General features: G+C 45.8%; 56 pseudogenes; all 56 read right to left on the bottom strand.

Moving 5' to 3' along the window:
• Positions 1 to 171: 171 nt before the first annotated feature.
• Positions 172 to 290, bottom strand: LOC140083073 (5S ribosomal RNA; annotated as a pseudogene).
• Positions 291 to 360: 70 nt separating this feature from the next.
• On the bottom strand, positions 361 to 479 carry LOC140097397 (5S ribosomal RNA; annotated as a pseudogene).
• A 259-nt stretch (positions 480 to 738) lies between these two features.
• On the bottom strand, positions 739 to 857 carry LOC140080737 (5S ribosomal RNA; annotated as a pseudogene).
• A 70-nt stretch (positions 858 to 927) lies between these two features.
• On the bottom strand, positions 928 to 1,046 carry LOC140090736 (5S ribosomal RNA; annotated as a pseudogene).
• Positions 1,047 to 1,116: 70 nt separating this feature from the next.
• On the bottom strand, positions 1,117 to 1,235 carry LOC140100466 (5S ribosomal RNA; annotated as a pseudogene).
• Positions 1,236 to 1,305: 70 nt separating this feature from the next.
• Positions 1,306 to 1,424, bottom strand: LOC140092044 (5S ribosomal RNA; annotated as a pseudogene).
• Positions 1,425 to 1,494: 70 nt separating this feature from the next.
• LOC140084349 (5S ribosomal RNA) lies at positions 1,495 to 1,613 on the bottom strand (annotated as a pseudogene).
• A 70-nt stretch (positions 1,614 to 1,683) lies between these two features.
• Positions 1,684 to 1,802, bottom strand: LOC140086220 (5S ribosomal RNA; annotated as a pseudogene).
• A 70-nt stretch (positions 1,803 to 1,872) lies between these two features.
• On the bottom strand, positions 1,873 to 1,991 carry LOC140096026 (5S ribosomal RNA; annotated as a pseudogene).
• A 70-nt stretch (positions 1,992 to 2,061) lies between these two features.
• Positions 2,062 to 2,180, bottom strand: LOC140084348 (5S ribosomal RNA; annotated as a pseudogene).
• A 259-nt stretch (positions 2,181 to 2,439) lies between these two features.
• LOC140083226 (5S ribosomal RNA) lies at positions 2,440 to 2,558 on the bottom strand (annotated as a pseudogene).
• A 70-nt stretch (positions 2,559 to 2,628) lies between these two features.
• On the bottom strand, positions 2,629 to 2,747 carry LOC140085518 (5S ribosomal RNA; annotated as a pseudogene).
• Positions 2,748 to 2,817: 70 nt separating this feature from the next.
• On the bottom strand, positions 2,818 to 2,936 carry LOC140090735 (5S ribosomal RNA; annotated as a pseudogene).
• Positions 2,937 to 3,006: 70 nt separating this feature from the next.
• On the bottom strand, positions 3,007 to 3,125 carry LOC140100465 (5S ribosomal RNA; annotated as a pseudogene).
• A 70-nt stretch (positions 3,126 to 3,195) lies between these two features.
• Positions 3,196 to 3,314, bottom strand: LOC140083970 (5S ribosomal RNA; annotated as a pseudogene).
• Positions 3,315 to 3,384: 70 nt separating this feature from the next.
• LOC140080736 (5S ribosomal RNA) lies at positions 3,385 to 3,503 on the bottom strand (annotated as a pseudogene).
• Positions 3,504 to 3,573: 70 nt separating this feature from the next.
• LOC140083268 (5S ribosomal RNA) lies at positions 3,574 to 3,692 on the bottom strand (annotated as a pseudogene).
• Positions 3,693 to 4,313: 621 nt separating this feature from the next.
• On the bottom strand, positions 4,314 to 4,432 carry LOC140083072 (5S ribosomal RNA; annotated as a pseudogene).
• A 70-nt stretch (positions 4,433 to 4,502) lies between these two features.
• LOC140100462 (5S ribosomal RNA) lies at positions 4,503 to 4,621 on the bottom strand (annotated as a pseudogene).
• A 70-nt stretch (positions 4,622 to 4,691) lies between these two features.
• On the bottom strand, positions 4,692 to 4,810 carry LOC140096025 (5S ribosomal RNA; annotated as a pseudogene).
• Positions 4,811 to 4,880: 70 nt separating this feature from the next.
• On the bottom strand, positions 4,881 to 4,999 carry LOC140084347 (5S ribosomal RNA; annotated as a pseudogene).
• A 259-nt stretch (positions 5,000 to 5,258) lies between these two features.
• LOC140100461 (5S ribosomal RNA) lies at positions 5,259 to 5,377 on the bottom strand (annotated as a pseudogene).
• Positions 5,378 to 5,447: 70 nt separating this feature from the next.
• On the bottom strand, positions 5,448 to 5,566 carry LOC140087553 (5S ribosomal RNA; annotated as a pseudogene).
• Positions 5,567 to 5,636: 70 nt separating this feature from the next.
• LOC140090733 (5S ribosomal RNA) lies at positions 5,637 to 5,755 on the bottom strand (annotated as a pseudogene).
• A 70-nt stretch (positions 5,756 to 5,825) lies between these two features.
• On the bottom strand, positions 5,826 to 5,944 carry LOC140100460 (5S ribosomal RNA; annotated as a pseudogene).
• Positions 5,945 to 6,203: 259 nt separating this feature from the next.
• LOC140100459 (5S ribosomal RNA) lies at positions 6,204 to 6,322 on the bottom strand (annotated as a pseudogene).
• Positions 6,323 to 6,392: 70 nt separating this feature from the next.
• On the bottom strand, positions 6,393 to 6,511 carry LOC140085978 (5S ribosomal RNA; annotated as a pseudogene).
• A 70-nt stretch (positions 6,512 to 6,581) lies between these two features.
• Positions 6,582 to 6,700, bottom strand: LOC140098224 (5S ribosomal RNA; annotated as a pseudogene).
• A 70-nt stretch (positions 6,701 to 6,770) lies between these two features.
• On the bottom strand, positions 6,771 to 6,889 carry LOC140091466 (5S ribosomal RNA; annotated as a pseudogene).
• Positions 6,890 to 6,959: 70 nt separating this feature from the next.
• Positions 6,960 to 7,078, bottom strand: LOC140100458 (5S ribosomal RNA; annotated as a pseudogene).
• A 251-nt stretch (positions 7,079 to 7,329) lies between these two features.
• LOC140085155 (5S ribosomal RNA) lies at positions 7,330 to 7,448 on the bottom strand (annotated as a pseudogene).
• Positions 7,449 to 7,518: 70 nt separating this feature from the next.
• On the bottom strand, positions 7,519 to 7,637 carry LOC140084346 (5S ribosomal RNA; annotated as a pseudogene).
• Positions 7,638 to 7,707: 70 nt separating this feature from the next.
• LOC140093250 (5S ribosomal RNA) lies at positions 7,708 to 7,826 on the bottom strand (annotated as a pseudogene).
• A 70-nt stretch (positions 7,827 to 7,896) lies between these two features.
• LOC140100457 (5S ribosomal RNA) lies at positions 7,897 to 8,015 on the bottom strand (annotated as a pseudogene).
• Positions 8,016 to 8,085: 70 nt separating this feature from the next.
• Positions 8,086 to 8,204, bottom strand: LOC140100456 (5S ribosomal RNA; annotated as a pseudogene).
• A 251-nt stretch (positions 8,205 to 8,455) lies between these two features.
• On the bottom strand, positions 8,456 to 8,574 carry LOC140081871 (5S ribosomal RNA; annotated as a pseudogene).
• A 70-nt stretch (positions 8,575 to 8,644) lies between these two features.
• On the bottom strand, positions 8,645 to 8,763 carry LOC140100455 (5S ribosomal RNA; annotated as a pseudogene).
• A 70-nt stretch (positions 8,764 to 8,833) lies between these two features.
• On the bottom strand, positions 8,834 to 8,952 carry LOC140091413 (5S ribosomal RNA; annotated as a pseudogene).
• Positions 8,953 to 9,022: 70 nt separating this feature from the next.
• LOC140080735 (5S ribosomal RNA) lies at positions 9,023 to 9,141 on the bottom strand (annotated as a pseudogene).
• A 440-nt stretch (positions 9,142 to 9,581) lies between these two features.
• LOC140100454 (5S ribosomal RNA) lies at positions 9,582 to 9,700 on the bottom strand (annotated as a pseudogene).
• A 70-nt stretch (positions 9,701 to 9,770) lies between these two features.
• LOC140098552 (5S ribosomal RNA) lies at positions 9,771 to 9,889 on the bottom strand (annotated as a pseudogene).
• Positions 9,890 to 9,959: 70 nt separating this feature from the next.
• LOC140084345 (5S ribosomal RNA) lies at positions 9,960 to 10,078 on the bottom strand (annotated as a pseudogene).
• Positions 10,079 to 10,148: 70 nt separating this feature from the next.
• Positions 10,149 to 10,267, bottom strand: LOC140096024 (5S ribosomal RNA; annotated as a pseudogene).
• Positions 10,268 to 10,337: 70 nt separating this feature from the next.
• Positions 10,338 to 10,456, bottom strand: LOC140084344 (5S ribosomal RNA; annotated as a pseudogene).
• Positions 10,457 to 10,715: 259 nt separating this feature from the next.
• LOC140083225 (5S ribosomal RNA) lies at positions 10,716 to 10,834 on the bottom strand (annotated as a pseudogene).
• Positions 10,835 to 10,904: 70 nt separating this feature from the next.
• Positions 10,905 to 11,023, bottom strand: LOC140091304 (5S ribosomal RNA; annotated as a pseudogene).
• A 70-nt stretch (positions 11,024 to 11,093) lies between these two features.
• On the bottom strand, positions 11,094 to 11,212 carry LOC140090732 (5S ribosomal RNA; annotated as a pseudogene).
• Positions 11,213 to 11,282: 70 nt separating this feature from the next.
• On the bottom strand, positions 11,283 to 11,401 carry LOC140100453 (5S ribosomal RNA; annotated as a pseudogene).
• Positions 11,402 to 11,471: 70 nt separating this feature from the next.
• On the bottom strand, positions 11,472 to 11,590 carry LOC140083967 (5S ribosomal RNA; annotated as a pseudogene).
• Positions 11,591 to 12,030: 440 nt separating this feature from the next.
• LOC140083070 (5S ribosomal RNA) lies at positions 12,031 to 12,149 on the bottom strand (annotated as a pseudogene).
• A 70-nt stretch (positions 12,150 to 12,219) lies between these two features.
• Positions 12,220 to 12,338, bottom strand: LOC140097788 (5S ribosomal RNA; annotated as a pseudogene).
• Positions 12,339 to 12,408: 70 nt separating this feature from the next.
• On the bottom strand, positions 12,409 to 12,527 carry LOC140084343 (5S ribosomal RNA; annotated as a pseudogene).
• A 259-nt stretch (positions 12,528 to 12,786) lies between these two features.
• LOC140100450 (5S ribosomal RNA) lies at positions 12,787 to 12,905 on the bottom strand (annotated as a pseudogene).
• Positions 12,906 to 12,975: 70 nt separating this feature from the next.
• LOC140080734 (5S ribosomal RNA) lies at positions 12,976 to 13,094 on the bottom strand (annotated as a pseudogene).
• A 70-nt stretch (positions 13,095 to 13,164) lies between these two features.
• Positions 13,165 to 13,283, bottom strand: LOC140090731 (5S ribosomal RNA; annotated as a pseudogene).
• Positions 13,284 to 13,542: 259 nt separating this feature from the next.
• LOC140100449 (5S ribosomal RNA) lies at positions 13,543 to 13,661 on the bottom strand (annotated as a pseudogene).
• Between the last annotated feature and the right edge of the window lie 27 nt (positions 13,662 to 13,688).

The raw sequence follows: 13,688 nt of genomic DNA, 5'->3' as shown, positions 1-13,688 counted from the left end.
ACTTGGGATTCCCAGCCAGTCTCCCATGCTGGTACTTGCCAAGCCTTAAGCTGCTGCGATCTGACGAGAGCAGGCACATTCAGCTTAGAATGGCCGTTGACAGCAGCTGTTCAATTTGAACCTTCTTTTACTATCTCATAGAAAAACTAACACAATTTTCAGGTTCAAAAAGGTCAACAGAACTTGGGATTCCCAGCCAGTCTCCCATGCTGGTACTTGCCAAGCCTTAAGCTGCATTGCTGCTGCGATCTAACGAGAGCAGGCACATTCAGCTTAGAATGGCCGTTGACAGCAGCTGTTCAATTTGAACCTTCTTTTACCATCTTTGACAGAGAAACTAACAATTTTCAGGTTCAAAAAGGTCAACGGAACTTGGGATTCCCAGCCAGTCTCCCATGCTGGTACTTGCCAAGCCTTAAGCTTCATTCATGCTGCGATCTGACGAGAGCAGGCACTTTCAGCTTAGAATGGCCGTTGACAGCAGCTGTTCAGTTTGAACCTTCTTTTACTATCTCATAGAGAAACTAACACAATTTTCAGGTTCAAAAAGGTCAACGGAACTTGGGATTCACAGCCAGTCTCCCATGCTGGTACTTGCCAAGCCTTAAGCCGCATCGCTGCTGTGATCCGACAAGAGCACGCACATTCAGCTTAGAATGGCCGTTGACAGCAGCTGTTCAATTTGAACCTTCTTTTACTATCTCATAGAGAAACTAACACAATTTTCAGGTTCAAAAAGGTCAACAGAACTTGGGATTCCCAGCCAGTCTCCCATGCTGGTACTTGCCAAGCCTTAAGCTGCATTGCTGCTGCGATCTGACGAGAGCAGGCACATTCAGCTTAGAATGGCCGTTGACAGCAGCTGTTCAATTTGAACCTTCTTTTACTATCTCATAGAGAAACTAACACAATTTTCAGGTTCAAAAAGGTCAACGGAACTTGGGATTCCCAGCCAGTCTCCCATGCTGTTACTTGCCAAGCCTAAAGCTGCATTGCTGCTGCGATCTGACGAGAGCAGGCACATTCAGCTTAGAATGGCCGTTGACAGCAGCTGTTCAGTTTGAACCTTCTTTTACTATCTCATAGAGAAACTAACACAATTTTCAGGTTCAAAAAGGTCAACGGAACTTGGGATTCCCAGCCAGTCTCCCATGCTGGTACTTGCCAAGCCTTAAGCTGCATTGCTGCTGCGATCTGACGAGAGCAGGCACATTCAGCTTAGAATGGCCGTTGACAGCAGCTGTTCAATTTGAACCTTCTTTTACCATCTTTGACAGAGAAACTAACAATTTTCAGGTTCAAAAAGGTCAACGGAACTTGGGATTCCCAGCCAGTCTCCCATGCTGGTACTTGCCAAGCCTTAAGCTGCATTGCTGGTGCGATCTGACGAGAGCAGGCACATTCAGCTTAGAATGGCCGTTGACAGCAGCTGCCTAATTTCTACTTTCTTTTACTATCTCATAGAGAAACTAACACAATTTTCAGGTTCAAAAAGGTCAACGGAACTTGGGATTCCCAGCCAGTCTCCCATGCTGGTACTTGCCAAGCCTTAAGCTGCATTGATGCTGCGATCTGACGAGAGCAGGCACATTCAGCTTAGAATGGCCGTTGACAGCAGCTGTTCAGTTTGAACCTTCTTTTACTATCTCATAGAGAAACTAACACAATTTTCAGGTTCAAAAAGGTCAACGGAACTTGGGATTCCCAGCCAGTCTCCCATGCTTGTACTTGCCAAGCCTTAAGCTGCATTGCTGCTGCGATCTGACGAGAGCAGGCACATTCAGCTTAGAATGGCCGTTGACAGCAGCTGCCTAATTTCTACTTTCTTTTACTATCTCATAGAGAAACTAACACAATTTTCAGGTTCCAAAAGCTCAACGGAACTTGGGATTCCCAGCCAGTCTCCCATGCTGGTACTTGCCAAGCCTTAAGCTGCATTGCTGCTGCGATCTGACGAGAGCAGGCACATTCAGCTTAGAAGGGCCGTTGACAGCAGCTGTTCAATTTGAACCTTCTTTTACTATCTCATAGAGAAACTAACACAATTTTCAGGTTCAAAAAGGTCAACGGAACTTGGGATTCCCAGCCAGTCTCCCATGCTGGTACTTGCCAAGCCTTAAGCTGCATTGATGCTGCGATCTGACGAGAGCAGGCACATTCAGCTTAGAATGGCCGTTGACAGCAGCTGTTCAGTTTGAACCTTCTTTTACTATCTCATAGAGAAACTAACACAATTTTCAGGTTCAAAAAGGTCAACGGAACTTGGGATTCACAGCCAGTCTCCCATGCTGGTACTTGCCAAGCCTTAAGCCGCATCGCTGCTGTGATCCGACAAGAGCACGCACATTCAGCTTAGAATGGCCGTTGACAGCAGCTGTTCAATTTGAACCTTCTTTTACTATCTCATAGAGAAACTAACACAATTTTCAGGTTCAAAAAGGTCAACGGAACTTGGGATTCCCAGCCAGTCTCCCATGCTGGTACTTGCCAAGCCTTAAGCTGCATTGCTGCTGCGATCTGACGAGAGCAGGCACATTCAGCTTAGAATGGCCGCTGACAGCAGCTGTTCAATTTGAACCTTCTTTTACTATCTCATAGAGAAACTAACACAATTTTCAGGTTCAAAAAGGTCAACAGAACTTGGGATTCCCAGCCAGTCTCCCATGCTGGTACTTGCCAAGCCTTAAGCTGCATTGCTGCTGCGATCTGACGAGAGCAGGCACATTCAGCTTAGAATTGCCGTTGACAGCAGCTGTTCAATTTGAACCTTCTTTTACTATCTCATAGAGAAACTAACACAATTTTCAGGTTCAAAAAGGTCAACGGAACTTGGGATTCCCAGCCAGTCTCCCATGCTGTTACTTGCCAAGCCTAAAGCTGCATTGCTGCTGCGATCTGACGAGAGCAGGCACATTCAGCTTAGAATGGCCGTTGACAGCAGCTGTTCAGTTTGAACCTTCTTTTACTATCTCATAGAGAAACTAACACAATTTTCAGGTTCAAAAAGGTCAACGGAACTTGGGATTCCCAGCCAGTCTCCCATGCTGGTACTTGCCAAGCCTTAAGCTGCATTGCTGCTGCGATCTGACGAGAGCAGGCACATTCAGCTTAGAATGGCCGTTGACAGCAGCTGTTCAATTTGAACCTTCTTTTACTATCTCATAGAGAAACTAACACAATTTTCAGGTTCAAAAAGGTCAACGGAACTTGGGATTCCCAGCCAGTCTCCCATGCTGGTACTTGCCAAGCCTTAAGCTGCATTGCTGCTGCGATCTGACGAGAGCAGGCACATTCAGCTTAGAATTGCCGTTGACAGCAGCTGTTCAATTTGAACCTTCTTTTACTATCTCATAGAAAAACTAACACAATTTTCAGGTTCAAAAAGGTCAACAGAACTTGGGATTCCCAGCCAGTCTCCCATGCTGGTACTTGCCAAGCCTTAAGCTGCATTGCTGCTGCGATCTGACGAGAGCAGGCACATTCAGCTTAGAATGGCCGTTGACAGCAGCTGTTCAATTTGAACCTTCTTTTACCATCTTTGACAGAGAAACTAACAATTTTCAGGTTCAAAAAGGTCAACGGAACTTGGGATTCCCAGCCAGTTTCCCATGCTGGTACTTGCCAAGCCTTAAGCTGCATTGCTGCTGCGATCTGACGAGAGCAGGCACATTCAGCTTAGAATGGCCGTTGACAGCAGCTGTTCAATTTGAACCTTCTTTTAATATCTCATAGAGAAACTAACACAATTTTCAGGTTCAAAAAGGTCAACGGAACTTAGGATTCCCAGCCAGTCTCCCATGCTGGTACTTGCCAAGCTTTAAGCTGCATTGCTGCTGCGAACTGACGAGAGCAGGCACATTCAGCTTAGAATGGCCGTTAGCAGCAGCTGTTCAATTTGAACCTTCTTTTACTATCTCATAGAGAAACTAACACAATTTTCAGGTTCAAAAAGGTCAACGGAACTTGGGATTCCCAGCCAGTCTCCCATGCTGGTACTTACCAAGCCTTAAGCTGCTGCGATCTGACGAGAGCAGGCACATTCAGCTTAGAATGGCCGTTGACAGCAGCTGTTCAGTTTGAACCTTCTTTTACTATCTCATAGAAAAACTAACACAATTTTCAGGTTCAAAAAGGTCAACAGAACTTGGGATTCCCAGCCAGTCTCCCATGCTGGTACTTGCCAAGCCTTAAGCTGCTGCGATCTGACGAGAGCAGGCACATTCAGCTTAGAATGGCCGTTGACAGCAGCTGTTCAATTTGAACCTTCTTTTACTATCTCATAGAAAAACTAACACAATTTTCAGGTTCAAAAAGGTCAACAGAACTTGGGATTCCCAGCCAGTCTCCCATGCTGGTACTTGCCAAGCCTTAAGCTGCATTGCTGCTGCGATCTAACGAGAGCAGGCACATTCAGCTTAGAATGGCCGTTGACAGCAGCTGTTCAATTTGAACCTTCTTTTACCATCTTTGACAGAGAAACTAACAATTTTCAGGTTCAAAAAGGTCAACGGAACTTGGGATTCCCAGCCAGTCTCCCATGCTGGTACTTGCCAAGCCTTAAGCTGCATTGCTGCTGCGATCTGACGAGAGCAGGCACATTCAGCTTAGAATGGCCGTTGACAGCAGCTGCCTAATTTCTACTTTCTTTTACTATCTCATAGAGAAACTAACACAATTTTCAGGTTCAAAAAGCTCAACGGAACTTGGGATTCCCAGCCAGTCTCCCATGCTGGTACTTGCCAAGCCTTAAGCTGCATTGCTGCTGCGATCTGACGAGAGCAGGCACATTCAGCTTAGAAGGGCCGTTGACAGCAGCTGTTCAATTTGAACCTTCTTTTACTATCTCATAGAGAAACTAACACAATTTTCAGGTTCAAAAAGGTCAACGGAACTTGGGATTCCCAGCCAGTCTCCCATGCTGGTACTTGCCAAGCCTTAAGCTGCATTGATGCTGCGATCTGACGAGAGCAGGCACATTCAGCTTAGAATGGCCGTTGACAGCAGCTGTTCAGTTTGAACCTTCTTTTACTATCTCATAGAGAAACGAACACAATTTTCAGGTTCAAAAAGGTCAACGGAACTTGGGATTCACAGCCAGTCTCCCATGCTGGTACTTGCCAAGCCTTAAGCCGCATCGCTGCTGTGATCCGACAAGAGCACGCACATTCAGCTTAGAATGGCCGTTGACAGCAGCTGTTCAATTTGAACCTTCTTTTACTATCTCATAGAGAAACTAACACAATTTTCAGGTTCAAAAAGGTCAACGGAACTTGGGATTCCCAGCCAGTCTCCCATGCTGGTACTTGCCAAGCCTTAAGCTGCATTGCTGCTGCGATCTGACGAGAGCAGGCACATTCAGCTTAGAATGGCCGTTGACAGCAGCTGTTCAATTTGAACCTTCTTTTACTATCTCATAGAGAAACTAACACAATTTTCAGGTTCAAAAAGGTCAACAGAACTTGGGATTCCCAGCCAGTCTCCCATGCTGGTACTTGCCAAGCCTTAAGCTGCATTGCTGCTGCGATCTGACGAGTGCAGGCACATTCAGCTTAGAATGGCCGTTGACAGCAGCTGTTCAATTTGAACCTTCTTTTACTATCTCATAGAGAAACTAACACAATTTTCAGGTTCAAAAAGGTCAACGGAACTTGGGATTCCCAGCCAGTCTCCCATGCTGTTACTTGCCAAGCCTAAAGCTGCATTGCTGCTGCGATCTGACGAGAGCAGGCACATTCAGCTTAGAATGGCCGTTGACAGCAGCTGTTCAGTTTGAACCTTCTTTTACTATCTCATAGAGAAACTAACACAATTTTCAGGTTCAAAAAGGTCAACGGAACTTGGGATTCCCAGCCAGTCTCCCATGCTGGTACTTGCCAAGCCTTAAGCTGCATTGCTGCTGCGATCTGACGAGAGCAGGCACATTCAGCTTAGAATGGCCGTTGACAGCAGCTGTTCAATTTGAACCTTCTTTTACCATCTTTGACAGAGAAACTAACAATTTTCAGGTTCAAAAAGGTCAACAGAACTTGGGATTCCCAGCCAGTCTCCCATGCTGGTACTTGCCAAGCCTTAAGCTGCATTGTTGCTGCGATGTGACTAGAGCAGGCACATTCAGCTTAGAATGGCCGTTGACAGCAGCTGTTCAATTTGAACCTTCTTTTACTATCTCATAGAGAAACTAACACAATTTTCAGGTTCAAAAAGGTCAACGGAACTTGGGATTCCCAGCCAGTCTCCCATGCTGGTACTTGCCAAGCCTTAAGCTGCATTGCTGCTGCGATCTGACGAGAGCAGGCACATTCAGCTTAGAATGGCCGTTGACAGCAGCTGTTCAATTTGAACCTTCTTTTACTATCTCATAGAGAAACTAACACAATTTTAAGGTTCAAAAAGGTCAACGGAACTTGGGATTCCCAGCCAGTCTCCCATGCTGGTACTTGCCAAGCCTTAAGCTGCATTGCTGCTGCGATCTGATGAGAGCATGCACATTCAGCTTAGAATGGCCGTTGACAGCAGCTGTTCAATTTGAACCTTCTTTTACTATCTCATAGAGAAACTAACACAATTTTCAGGTTCAAAAAGGTCAACGGAACTTGGGATTCCCAGCCAGTCTCTCATGCTGGTACTTGCCAAGCCTTAAGCTGCATTGCTGCTGCGATCTGACGAGAGCAGGCACATTTAGCTTAGAATGGCCGTTGACAGCAGCTGTTCAATTTGAACCTTCTTTTACCATCTTTGACAGAGAAACTAACAATTTTCAGGTTCAAAAAGGTCAACGGAACTTGGGATTCCCAGCCAGTCTCCCATGCTGTTACTTGCCAAGCCTTAAGCTGCATTGCTGCTGCGATCTGACGAGAGCAGGCACATTCAGCTTAGAATGGCCGTTGACAGCAGCTGTTCAATTTGAACCTTCTTTTACTATCTCATAGAGAAACTAACACAATTTTCAGGTTCAAAAAGGTCAACGGAACTTGGGATTCCCAGCCAGTCTCCCATGCTGGTACTTGCCAAGCCTTAAGCTGCATTGCTGCTGCGATCTGACGAGAGCAGGCACATTCAGCTTAGAATGGCCGTTGACAGCAGCTGTTCAATTTGAACCTTCTTTTACTATCTCATAGAGAAACTAACACAATTTTCAGGTTCAAAAAGGTCAACGGAACTAGGGATTCCCAGCCAGTCTCCCATGCTGGTACTTGCCAAGCCTTAAGCTGCTGCGATCTGACGAGAGCAGGCACATTCAGCTTAGAATGGCCGTTGACAGCAGCTGTTCAATTTGAACCTTCTTTTACTATCTCATAGAGAAACTAACACAATTTTCAGGTTCAAAAAGGTCAACAGAACTTGGGATTCCCAGCCAGTCTCCCATGCTGGTACTTGCCAAGCCTTAAGCTGCATTGCTGCTGCGATCTGACGAGAGCAGGCACATTCAGCTGAGAATGGCTGTTGACAGCAGCTGTTCAATTTGAACCTTCTTTTACTATCTCATAGAGAAACTAACACAATTTTCAGGTTCAAAAAGGTCAACGGAACTTGGGATTCCCAGCCAGTCTCCCATGCTGGTACTTGCCAAGCCTTAAGCTGCATTGATGCTGCGATCTGACGAGAGCAGGCACATTCAGCTTAGAATGGCCGTTGACAGCAGCTGTTCAGTTTGAACCTTCTTTTACTATCTCATAGAGAAACTAACACAATTTTCAGGTTCAAAAAGGTCAACAGAACTTGGGATTCCCAGCCAGTCTCCCATGCTGGTACTTGCCAAGCCTTAAGCTGCAATGCTGCTGCGATCTGACGAGAGCAGGCACATTCAGCTTAGAATGGCCGTTGACAGCAGCTGTTCAATTTGAACCTTCTTTTACCATCTTTGACAGAGAAACTAACAATTTTCAGGTTCAAAAAGGTCAACGGAACTTGGGATTCCCAGCCAGTCTCCCATGCTGGTACTTGCCAAGCCTTAAGCTGCATTGCTGCTGCGATCTGACGAGAGCAGGCACATTCAGCTTAGAATGGCCGTTGACAGCAGCTGTTCAATTTGAACCTTCTTTTACTATCTCATAGAGAAACTAACACAATTTTCAGGTTCAAAAAGGTCAACGGAACTTGGGATTCCCAGCCAGTCTCCCATGCTGGTACTTGCCAAGCCTTAAGCTGCATTGCTGCTGCGATCTGACGAGAGCAGGCACATTCAGCTTAGAATGGCCGTTGACAGCAGCTGTTCAATTTGAACCTTCTTTTACTATCTCATAGAGAAACTAACACAATTTTCAGGTTCAAAAAGGTCAACGGAACTTGGGATTCCCAGCCAGTCTCCCATGCTGGTACTTGCCAAGCCTTAAGCTGCTGCGATCTGACGAGAACAGGCACATTCAGCTTAGAATGGCCGTTGACAGCAGCTGTTCAATTTGAACCTTCTTTTACTATCTCATAGAGAAACTAACACAATTTTCAGGTTCAAAAAGGTCAACAGAACTTGGGATTCCCAGCCAGTCTCCCATGCTGGTACTTGCCAAGCCTTAAGCTGCATTGCTGCTGCGATCTGACGAGAGCAGGCACATTCAGCTTAGAATGGCTGTTGACAGCAGCTGTTCAATTTGAACCTTCTTTTACTATCTCATAGAGAAACTAACACAATTTTCAGGTTCAAAAAGGTCAACGGAACTTGGGATTCCCAGCCAGTCTCCCATGCTGGTACTTGCCAAGCCTTAAGCTGCATTGCTGCTGCGATCTGACGAGAGCAGGCACATTCAGCTTAGAATGGCCGTTGACAGCAGCTGTTCAATTTGAACCTTCTTTTACTATCTCATAGAAAAACTAACACAATTTTCAGGTTCAAAAAGGTCAACAGAACTTGGGATTCCCAGCCAGTCTCCCATGCTGGTACTTGCCAAGCCTTAAGCTGCATTGCTGCTGCGATCTGACGAGAGCAGGCTCATTAAGCTTAGAATGGCCGTTGACAGCAGCTGTTCAATTTGAACCTTCTTTTACTATCTCATAGAAAAACTAACACAATTTTCAGGTTCAAAAAGGTCAACAGAACTTGGGATTCCCAGCCAGTCTCCCATGCTGGTACTTGCCAAGCCTTAAGCTGCATTGCTGCTGCGATCTGACGAGAGCAGGCACATTCAGCTTAGAATGGCCGTTGACAGCAGCTGTTCAATTTGAACCTTCTTTTAATATCTCATAGAGAAACTAACACAATTTTCAGGTTCAAAAAGGTCAACGGAACTTAGGATTCCCAGCCAGTCTCCCATGCTGGTACTTGCCAAGCCTTAAGCTGCATTGCTGCTGCGAACTGACGAGAGCAGGCACATTCAGCTTAGAATGGCCGTTAGCAGCAGCTGTTCAATTTGAACCTTCTTTTACAATCTCATAGAGAAACTAACACAATTTTCAGGTTCAAAAAGGTCAACGGAACTTGGGATTCCCAGCCAGTCTCCCATGCTGGTACTTGCCAAGCCTTAAGCTGCTGCGATCTGACGAGAGCAGGCACATTCAGCTTAGAATGGCCGTTGACAGCAGCTGTTCAATTTGAACCTTCTTTTACCATCTTTGACAGAGAAACTAACAATTTTCAGGTTCAAAAAGGTCAACGGAACTTGGGATTCCCAGCCAGTCTCCCATGCTGGTACTTGCCAAGCCTTAAGCTGCATTGCTGCTGCGATCTGACGAGAGCAGGCACATTCAGCTTAGAATGGCCGTTGACAGCAGCTGCCTAATTTCTACTTTCTTTTACTATCTCATAGAGAAACTAACACAATTTTCAGGTTCAAAAAGCTCAACGGAACTTGGGATTCCCAGCCAGTCTCCCATGCTGGTACTTGCCAAGCCTTAAGCTGCATTGCTGCTGCGATCTGACGAGAGCAGGCACATTCAGCTTAGAAGGGCCGCTGACAGCAGCTGTTCAATTTGAACCTTCTTTTACTATCTCATAGAGAAACTAACACAATTTTCAGGTTCAAAAAGGTCAACGGAACTTGGGATTCCCAGCCAGTCTCCCATGCTGGTACTTGCCAAGCCTTAAGCTGCATTGATGCTGCGATCTGACGAGAGCAGGCACATTCAGCTTAGAATGGCCGTTGACAGCAGCTGCCTAATTTCTACTTTCTTTTACTATCTCATAGAGAAACTAACACAATTTTCAGGTTCCAAAAGCTCAACGGAACTTGGGATTCCCAGCCAGTCTCCCATGCTGGTACTTGCCAAGCCTTAAGCTGCATTGCTGCTGCGATCTGACGAGAGCAGGCACATTCAGCTTAGAAGGGCCGTTGACAGCAGCTGTTCAATTTGAACCTTCTTTTACTATCTCATAGAGAAACTAACACAATTTTCAGGTTCAAAAAGGTCAACGGAACTTGGGATTCCCAGCCAGTCTCCCATGCTGGTACTTGCCAAGCCTTAAGCTGCATTGATGCTGCGATCTGACGAGAGCAGGCACATTCAGCTTAGAATGGCCGTTGACAGCAGCTGTTCAGTTTGAACCTTCTTTTACTATCTCATAGAGAAACTAACACAATTTTCAGGTTCAAAAAGGTCAACGGAACTTGGGATTCACAGCCAGTCTCCCATGCTGGTACTTGCCAAGCCTTAAGCCGCATCGCTGCTGTGATCCGACAAGAGCACGCACATTCAGCTTAGAATGGCCGTTGACAGCAGCTGTTCAATTTGAACCTTCTTTTACTATCTCATAGAGAAACTAACACAATTTTCAGGTTCAAAAAGGTCAACGGAACTTGGGATTCCCAGCCAGTCTCCCATGCTGGTACTTGCCAAGCCTTAAGCTGCATTGCTGCTGCGATCTGACGAGAGCAGGCACATTCAGCTTAGAATGGCCGCTGACAGCAGCTGTTCAATTTGAACCTTCTTTTACTATCTCATAGAGAAACTAACACAATTTTCAGGTTCAAAAAGGTCAACAGAACTTGGGATTCCCAGCCAGTCTCCCATGCTGGTACTTGCCAAGCCTTAAACTGCATTGCTGCTGCGATCTGACGAGAGCAGGCACATTCAGCTTAGAATTGCCGTTGACAGCAGCTGTTCAATTTGAACCTTCTTTTACTATCTCATAGAGAAACTAACACAATTTTCAGGTTCAAAAAGGTCAACGGAACTTGGGATTCCCAGCCAGTCTCCCATGCTGTTACTTGCCAAGCCTAAAGCTGCATTGCTGCTGCGATCTGACGAGAGCAGGCACATTCAGCTTAGAATGGCCGTTGACAGCAGCTGTTCAGTTTGAACCTTCTTTTAGTATCTCATAGAGAAACTAACACAATTTTCAGGTTCAAAAAGGTCAACGGAACTTGGGATTCCCAGCCAGTCTCCCATGCTGGTACTTGCCAAGCCTTAAGCTGCATTGCTGCTGCGATCTGACGAGAGCAGGCACATTCAGCTTAGAATGGCCGTTGACAGCAGCTGTTCAATTTGAACCTTCTTTTACTATCTCATAGAGAAACTAACACAATTTTCAGGTTCAAAAAGGTCAACGGAACTTGGGATTCCCAGCCAGTCTCCCATGCTGGTACTTGCCAAGCCTTAAGCTGCATTGCTGCTGCGATCTGACGAGAGCAGGCACATTCAGCTTAGAATTGCCGTTGACAGCAGCTGTTCAATTTGAACCTTCTTTTACTATCTCATAGAAAAACTAACACAATTTTCAGGTTCAAAAAGGTCAACAGAACTTGGGATTCCCAGCCAGTCTCCCATGCTGGTACTTGCCAAGCTTTAAGCTGCATTGCTGCTGCGATCTGACGAGAGCAGGCACATTCAGCTTAGAATGGCCGTTAGCAGCAGCTGTTCAATTTGAACCTTCTTTTACTATCTCATAGAGAAACTAACACAATTTTCAGGTTCAAAAAGGTCAACGGAACTTGGGATTCCCAGCCAGTCTCCCATGCTGGTACTTGCCAAGCCTTAAGCTGCTGCGATCTGACGAGAGCAGGCACATTCAGCTTAGAATGGCCGTTGACAGCAGCTGTTCAGTTTGAACCTTCTTTTACTATCTCATAGAAAAACTAACACAATTTTCAGGTTCAAAAAGGTCAACAGAACTTGGGATTCCCAGCCAGTCTCCCATGCTGGTACTTGCCAAGCCTTAAGCTGCATTGCTGCTGCGATCTAACGAGAGCAGGCACATTCAGCTTAGAATGGCCGTTGACAGCAGCTGTTCAATTTGAACCTTCTTTTACCATCTTTGACAGAGAAACTAACAATTTTCAGGTTCAAAAAGGTCAACGGAACTTGGGATTCCCAGCCAGTCTCCCATGCTGGTACTTGCCAAGCCTTAAGCTGCATTGCTGCTGCGATCTGACGAGAGCAGGCACATTCAGCTTAGAAGGGCGGTTGACAGCAGCTGTTCAATTTGAACCTTCTTTTACTATCTCATAGAGAAACTAACACAATTTTCAGGTTCAAAAAGGTCAACGGAACTTGGGATTCCCAGCCAGTCTCCCATGCTGGTACTTGCCAAGCCTTAAGCTGCATTGATGCTGCGATCTGACGAGAGCAGGCACATTCAGCTTAGAATGGCCGTTGACAGCAGCTGTTCAGTTTGAACCTTCTTTTACTATCTCATAGAGAAACTAACACAATTTTCAGGTTCAAAAAGGTCAACGGAACTTGGGATTCACAGCCAGTCTCCCATGCTGGTACTTGCCAAGCCTTAAGCCGCATCGCTGCTGTGATCCGACAAGAGCACGCACATTCAGCTTAGAATGGCCGTTGACAGCAGCTGTTCAATTTGAACCTTCTTTTACTATCTCATAGAGAAACTAACACAATTTTCAGGTTCAAAAAGGTCAACGGAACTTGGGATTCCCAGCCAGTCTCCCATGCTGGTACTTGCCAAGCCTTAAGCTGCATTGCTGCTGCGATCTGACGAGAGCAGGCACATTCAGCTTAGAATGGCCGTTGACAGCAGCTGTTCAATTTGAACCTTCTTTTACTATCTCATAGAGAAACTAACACAATTTTCAGGTTCAAAAAGGTCAACAGAACTTGGGATTCCCAGCCAGTCTCCCATGCTGGTACTTGCCAAGCCTTAAGCTGCATTGCTGCTGCGATCTGACGAGAGCAGGCACATTCAGCTTAGAATGGCCGTTGACAGCAGCTGTTCAATTTGAACCTTCTTTTACTATCTCATAGAGAAACTAACACAATTTTCAGGTTCAAAAAGGTCAACGGAACTTGGGATTCCCAGCCAGTCTCCCATGCTGTTACTTGCCAAGCCTAAAGCTGCATTGCTGCTGCGATCTGACGAGAGCAGGCACATTCAGCTTAGAATGGCCGTTGACAGCAGCTGTTCAGTTTGAACCTTCTTTTACTATCTCATAGAGAAACTAACACAATTTTCAGGTTCAAAAAGGTCAACGGAACTTGGGATTCCCAGCCAGTCTCCCATGCTGGTACTTGCCAAGCCTTAAGCTGCATTGTTGCTGCGATGTGACTAGAGCAGGCACATTCAGCTTAGAATGGCCGTTGACAGCAGCTGTTCAATTTGAACCTTCTTTTACTATCTCATAGAGAAACTAACACAATTTTCAGGTTCAAAAAGGTCAACGGAACTTGGGATTCCCAGCCAGTCTCCCATGCTGGTACTTGCCAAGCCTTAAGCTGCATTGCTGCTGCGATCTGACGAGAGCAGGCACATTCAGCTTAGAATGGCCGTTGACAGCAGCTGTTCAATTTGAACCTTCTTT

The sequence above is a fragment of the Engystomops pustulosus genome, chromosome 9 (assembly GCF_040894005.1).
Source record: "Engystomops pustulosus chromosome 9, aEngPut4.maternal, whole genome shotgun sequence".
NCBI lineage: Eukaryota > Metazoa > Chordata > Amphibia > Anura > Leptodactylidae > Engystomops > Engystomops pustulosus.
This window is presented reverse-complemented; position numbering and strand designations above follow the sequence as displayed.